Here is a 7,285-nt window from a genome sequence, read left to right as displayed (position 1 = left end):
GGGGGGGGGCTGGGACGGACCATGGATGCCGTGGCAGACTGAAGAGGGGTCAGTACAGAGATGGTAGCCTTGCTGGCTAAGCCCCAGCCCCCGAGCTGCTGCCCCCTCCCGATCCTCGCCTGCCCCGTGCACCCGGATGCCGCAGGCTCGCCGTTCCGCTCTCCGAGGCCTGTGCTCTTGGGTGGCGCCATCCACAGGCCCTTCCCTGGCCTTCTCTGTCAGGCTGGGCAGTGACGGGCCCAGGCCCTTGCCCAGGGGAGGTCCAACAGTGAATCAGGGCTCTTACTCTGTTGTGGTTCTGATCACAGTCCGTGATGTCCCTTGTGTGGTTCACATGGCCCAGGAAATTATTACTATTATTATTTTTTCCTTCTTTTTCAAGTGAGAGGAGGGAAGATAGAGAGACAGACTCCCACATGTGCCTCGACTGGGATTTACCTAGCAACTCCCATCTGGGGGCCGGTGCTCTGCCCATCTGAAGTCAATGTTCACAACTGAGCTATTTTTAGCACCTGAGAAGGAGGCTCCATGGAACCATCCTCAGTGTGGGAGGAGAAGAGAGAGAGAGAAGGGGAAGCGGGAGGGGTGGAGAAGCAGATGGTCACTTCTTCTGTGTGCCCTGGCCAGGAATTGAACCTGGGATAGCCACATGCCGGCCAACGCTCTTCCTTTGAGCCAACCAGCCAGGGCTTTTTTTTTTTTTTTTTAACTTATTTATTGATATTTTAGAGAGAGGTAAAGGGAGAAAGACAGAAACATCAATCTTCTCCTATATGTGCCCTGACCGGAGATTTAACCTGCGACCTTTGTGTGTTGGGATACTGCTCTAACCGACGGAGCTATCTGGCCAGGGCATGGGAAATTCTAATCGCTGTGGGTCTGAGCTTTTGACATGTCTTCAGTCGCATGAGAGAAAATGGTGCCTCACTCGAAATTTCCCTTAATGCTCACCGTGTACCTCCTCCTGCCCCACCTGCGGGCTCAGGGCCCGGGTCTGGGCGGAACCTTGTTTATTGGCTGGTACGCTGGACTCTTACAAACAGGGCCGTGCACAGTCGGGGAAGTGCATCTGGTTGCTCGTGTGAGCTGCTCCTGGTCCTGTAGGTAGAACTCTGGGCTGTAGCGAGGTGGCCCGCTGTTCCTCCCACCCCATCAACTTTATCTTGGCTGTTGCAGATTGGGGGTGGGATGCAAGGGACTGTTTGGCTTTGCTCCTGTGCCTCTTGAGGGGGCTGCCCAGGCCTGTACTGGCTCCCAGGGGAGAGGGGGCACGGCAGAGAGAAGAGGTCCTGATCCCGGGAGGAATCTATGAGAGAACAAGACCTGCAAGAGACAGCAGTCACCTTCCGGGAGTGTGTGTCCCCAGCATTGAGGTGGTGGAGGGGTGGAAGGCAGGGTGGCCTTCCGGGAGGAGGTGGCATCTGACCTGGTCTCGGAGGATGTGGGTGTCGCAGTGGCTGGAGGGAGGGGCTCTAGGAAGCGGGGGCTGGGTGAAGGCAGGCTCCCCGGGGCTCAGGGCCTGAGCTAACAGTGCCACAGGAACCAAGTGGCACCACTGTGGGCCCGCTATGGGCTGGCAGGGAGCCTGTCCTGGGCACCTCCGTTTATCCTCCTGGTCAGCTGTTTGGCAGCTAATGTGGCTACCTGTTTCCCAGGTGGGGAGGCTGTTTGGAGGTTGAGACCCCTGCCAGGGGGCAGGGGGGCAGGTGGTCTGGCTGGAAGGCAGGTGTGTCAGTGCCCAGTGCTGCTTTAGCCAGGGTGGTGCGGTACTTACCCATGCCCTTGTCTATCGAGGGGGCACCAGGGAGGAACCTCCCGGTGTGTATGTGGGGCGGAGGGGGAGCGGACCCCACCCCAGCACCACCGCCCCTCCTCCTGCCCTGGGAGACCCTCTGCCCTCCCGCCTGGGTTTTCCCCATCGCTGAAATGGGCCCAGAGGACCGGCCTCCACTGTGGGATGACAGGCTGGTTGAGAAAGGGGCGCCTGGTAAGCGGACAGGGTTAATCGCTAGCTTGTGCCTCAGTTTCCCCCTTTGTAAGTGGGGGTGTGCAGCCCTTTCCTGGCTGTCAGGGCACGTGAGAGGGGGTGGCACAGGGCGTGCTGTCAGGGCTCTGCGGACGGGTGAGGCAGCCCCTCCCCACCCCCACCCCGCTCTCACCGCCGTTCCCACGGCCGCCTCTGCAGGGCAGCCGAAGGAAGCCATCTGGAGGCCTTGTTTACCCCTCCTCCAGCCGCCCTGGCAGGAAGTCACCAGAAGGGCCGTCCCCAGGGGCCCGCAGGCCTGTGAGGACAGAGGACAGCCAGCAGCTGGGGGTCCCCGGGGGGAGCGTTGGGGGCAGGGAACAAGGAGGACCACATGGACGGAGCCGGGCGCTCCAGGGCCCACGTGGCTGGGGCACGGATGGAACTGTTCAGGCAGTGTGTCCATCTGTCCATCCAGCTGCCCCTTCCGCATAGGAGCCCCAGGTGAGGCCCAGCAGGGTCCTGGCCCAGGAAGTCACAATCTCTGGATGTGGAAGAAGCCACAGCAGCCTCAGCCCTGGCTGTTAGTGTGATGTCAGGGAGTGGCAGGAGGCAGGGTCTGGGGGCATGGATGGCCATAGTTGGGTTGGCCATGGCCTCTTCTGTCGGCCCCCAGCCCCTCCCTTACACACACCTTCCCCTGTCAACCTGCCGGTCTGGACACACCTGAAGCAGGATCCGGGCCTGGGCTTCTGCCCCGTGGAACATGCACGGCCGCCCTGGCATGTGCGGCTGCCCCGATGCCCTCTCACTGGACTGAGTGTGGCTGGCTGGGCCTGGGGACCATTCCCACAGACACTGCCAGCTGGACCTGCCCGGCCCTAGGAGGGACGCTGACCCCAGCAGGGACGCTGACCCCAGCAGGGCCCTTTATCTTGTGTTCTTGGCTGCCTTGGCTGCCCAGGCCTCTGTCCTTCAGATGGGCCCGGTGGGCTCAGGGGTCAGACAGCCCTGCCCAGACAGCCAGGGGAGGTCAAGGAGTGCCCACCGGCCGGTTCCTCCTCCTCCCCTTCACGCTTCCCCTCCCTTTGGAAGCCTCTGGCTCAGGGTTCTTACGGGCAAATCCCTTCCTGAGAGCTTGCCGGGGTTTCGGGGCCAGGGCAAGTCTCCCCACCCCCACGAGGAAATGAGCGTGAGAACCAGGATTTGGGGCAGGCTCGGGATCCCGGAGCACGCTGCCGGGAGGCGTGTCCACCGGCCGGTCCTGGACGGCTGGGAGGCGTGTCCATCGGCCCGTCCTGGACGGCAGTGAGTGTTTCAGGGACATCGGTGGGCTGAGTGAGGACAGGCAGCCATGGGCGTGTCCCAGGAGGGTGGCTGGCTGTTCCCAAGCATAGGTTGTATGTCAGTCCCGCTGGGCTATGACCCAGCCTCACAGCTGCCCCTGGGGGTGGGGGCCCCGTTTGCAGAGGACCGGCTACCTCCTAAGGCAGAGCCGGGGGCTCCGAGGTCCGGGTGGGGCTGGCCCTGCCCCCACCGCCTTGTGAGGCGATCTACGTGGACCGTGTGTGGTGCTGCCCTGTCCCTGCGGGTGAGATGCATGCAGACCGGGCCTGGCCCGGATGCCCACCGGCCGAGGAGCAGATGGCAGAATGTGGTCCCTCCACATGGTAGAATATTACCCAGGCGTGAAAAGGAACGGCGTCCCGACCTGTGCCGCCGCACGGATGGCCCTGGAGAGAACGGCGGAGGAGAAGGAGCCCACAGGCTGCAGAGGACCACAGGGCGCGCGAGGACACCCACGTGAGGTGTCCGGAGGCGGGGCTTCCACAGAGACAGGAAGTGGTTCGGTGATTGACAGGGCCCGGGGGAGGGGAAGGGACTGCTGGTGGACATGGCATTTCTTTTGGGGTGAACATGAAAGTGGTCCGGAATTGGAGCGTGGGTGACAAGGACAAAACACTGAATACGCTCAGAGACACTAAAGTGTACACTGTAAAACAGTTGAAACAGCGAAGGTCACGTTACGTGAATTTTAACTCAGTTAAGAGAAAAACTAAAATATCTCCCCTGCCCGCACCATCTGGCTTGAGCAGGCTCTCGGTTAAAGTCTGCAAAATTGGATTAACTTGGCTCTGCCCAGGGCTTTCCAGCATGTAGGGACGTCCTTAGCTCCCAGGGAGTGAGGCGGACACTGGCCCGGCACTGGGACGCGGTGGCACCCCGGAGCTGGACCACCCGCCTCAGGGTCCTCCTCCTGCGTGGGGTGACTGCCTCGCATGGGTGAGCTTTGCCGAGTGAATTAAGGAGCAGAGGCTTAGGGACAGGCAACCACATCACCCCTGACGTGTGTGGCCTGTTTTCCTGCTTTGCGGGGGTCTGCCGTTGGTTCCTTCCTGGCCAGGGGGCTTGCCTCTTGCTGATGCGCAGAGCCCGGGTGGCGGGGTGCGGGCACACGCTCATGCCCAGTGAGGCCCCTAACGGTGTGTCCTGGGCATAGCAATCTGCCTCACTGGGCCTTGGTCACCCCTTCTGCCTTGGCTCTTTGGGGGTGCCGGGAGGGGGTTGCTGCGTCTCGCTGCCAGACCGACCCAGAAATAGCCTTGACCTTCCGCACCCAGCTTGGCGGCCACCCGGGGCTGGGAGGCCTGCGTCCACCGTTCGCCAGCCGAGTCCTCGCGGGGCGGTGGGGCTGGCTATTTTGGACGTGGCCTCCGGGGGCCGGGTCAGGGCTCTTTCCCGCGGCTCCTGCGGGCTCCTCTGACGTGCGTCCGCCAGGATCTTGGCTCGCAGCCCCGACTACCTCCTCGTTCTAGCTCCCCTTCCTACCCGCCTGACCCCTCCCGGCGGCCCTTGGGCTGGGGTGGGGGGTCCTGCAGGGGAGAGGGTCCCAGGGACTGGAGCAGGAGCTGGGTGAGGGGACTTCCTGGAGCCCTGACTGCTATTGGAGGGCTGGGCCTCACCTTCCCCTCTCGGAGGAGGCTGTTTTAAGGAGAAAAATGCATAGAAAGTGCCCATCCTGGGCTGGGTCTGAATCCTGGCTCCGTTTCTCAAAGCTGTGTGGTCGCAGGCAAGTCCCTGATTGTGTAGCCTGAGCCTTAGTTTTCTCCTCCATCGAAAGGGGGGGACGATGTCTTCCAGGACCACACTGTGGACGGATGTCAGGAGGGGTCTGTGCCAAGGGCACCATGTGAAGCCAGGGTGTGGCGGGGCCCTTGGGCTGGCCCCACGTCACAGGCCTGGAGACACCGAGCCCAGGGAAGGGACACTCACGGGATGTGTGAGGAGCGGTGAGCCGGGCAGGGGCTGAGTGTGGGCTCAGAGTCGTGGGCAGCCCGGGGACCTGGGTTCCTGCTGGGCTGCAGTCTCTTCTTCTGTGATGTGGGCAGAGCGTGCTGGCCTCCTGCTCTGGCCAGGCTTCCGGGGGTGTTGGTGAGCAGAGGGGGCTGGCACACTGTGATGTCCCGAGTTCCAGCCACCCCGGGAGTGCCCCCCAGCTTCCTGGGCACCTGTGGACAGTCCTAAGTCTGAGGACAGGCCAGCTTGCTCCTCACCTCCCAAGTGTGGACAGGGTGGCTGAGCGGGCAGAGGGGATTGGCTGCCCTGTCTGCGGGTGCTGGGGTGGGATCTGACCCTGCTTCCTGGTTGGGGAGGAGCAGGGAGGGGCGGCATGGCCTGCTTGGCCTGCTGAGGGCTAGCTGCCAGCCGCCAGCCCTTCCCCTGCTCAGGGGCCCTGTCCCTGCACTGTCCAGGGGTCCCAAGGAGCCCTAGCTGCTCCTCCGTGGAGAGGGGCTGGGGTCCACAGCCTGGCTCAATTCATGTGGGCACATCGAATCCAATGAATTCTGAGTCCTTGTGGCAGATTGGGCTTAACTGGAGACCACTCATTTTGTGTGCACCTGCCCCCTGCCCTCAGACCGCACGACAGCGCCGTGGGCACCTGTGGGTACGGTTCCTGTGTTCTCACCTTGTGGGTAAGGACTTGGTGGGCAGCCTCTCCCGGCCAGTGAGAGGGACTGTTAGCAACATGAACCCGCTGTGAGGGCCTCGGCACCCACCGCAGCTCTCTGAGGCACAGCCTGCGGTCTAGTTTGTGTCCCAGGGTCCCTTTGCTTGCTGGGGGTCCCGTGTGCACCGCACGGGCGGGGTGGGTGCTGCCTAGTGAGCTGGGGGGGGGCCCTGAGCTTTCAGGGAGGGCAGGATCAGGGGCCTCCTGGGGGCCTTCTCGTTCTTGGCAGGGCTGAGCTGGGGGTTAGGGGGCCAGCGAACATTCGGGAGCCTCTCAGGGGCCATTAGCTCCAAGTGTGTCTTGAAGCTCCAAGTCCTATTGGCACATCATGCCCGTTCTGGGCATGGCCGTTAGGGGCCTTGGAGATGTGGTGCATGGATCGGTGCCAGCTCTCAAAGCCCTGGAGGAAAGTGCCCGGAACTGTGGGCGCAGGTCTAACACTGGGGCCAGGGTGAGCTTTCGAAGCCCGGTTCCTCCTGTCTGGAATTCTGGGGACCTGGCATTCCTGGCCCGTATTCCAGAACAGGGGGCTCTGGGCTGGAAGCTGCTGCCGGCATCTGAGACAGACAGGCCTCTGAGGCTGGGGTCCCCATACACAGGGGGCTGGGGGCCGGGGCACAGCAGGGCCTGCAGGACACTGTTTCCAAGCGCCCAGGGTCAGCCCAGTGTCTGTGCAAATGCAAATACCGGGGCTGGTAGAGGGTGGCAAGGCCTAGGAAACCAAAGGTTGGGTGGAGGTCCCCGGCAGCGTGAGGCCAGAGAGCTCGCCCTGTCATCCGGTCTGATGTCCAGCCTGGGCGGTGGTTTCCCAGAGAGAAGCTGAGGGCAGGAAGATGTGCAGGGCTTGGTGGCGCTGGGCTGTGCTGGGCGAGGGCTGCCTGCTTCTCCTGGCACAGCTGTCCGGTCTGGACGTCCCCATTCGTGGCCTGAGTGTGTTCACGCACCTCCACGCTTACCTGCTGACAGGGTCGCGCCGGGCTGTGTCTGTGCTGGGCTCCCGTCGCACCAGGACTTGGGGGTGAGTGCTGGGAGTCCGGTCTGAGCCGCTGGCTGGGTGGCTGTCACGGAGCTGTCCTGTGCACTGTGTACAGTCACCCTCTGAGGTTTGTTCCCCCCTGGGGGGGTTGGACGTGGGCCTGTCCTTCAGGAGCCTAGACTGGTGGGCTTCATACAGCCCTTCGCACAGCCACTGCTCCCCTGGGAGGACCCTAGGGGTGGACTTCTTGGTGGCCTCCCTCTGTCCCTAAGCGTTCCTACAGGGGCTGGATTGTCCTGAGAACCCCCACACCCCCTCCAGGAAGCCTTCCTGATGT

The sequence above is a fragment of the Saccopteryx bilineata genome, chromosome 3, assembly GCF_036850765.1.
Source record: "Saccopteryx bilineata isolate mSacBil1 chromosome 3, mSacBil1_pri_phased_curated, whole genome shotgun sequence".
NCBI lineage: Eukaryota > Metazoa > Chordata > Mammalia > Chiroptera > Emballonuridae > Saccopteryx > Saccopteryx bilineata.
Note: the sequence above shows the minus strand (reverse complement) of the source record.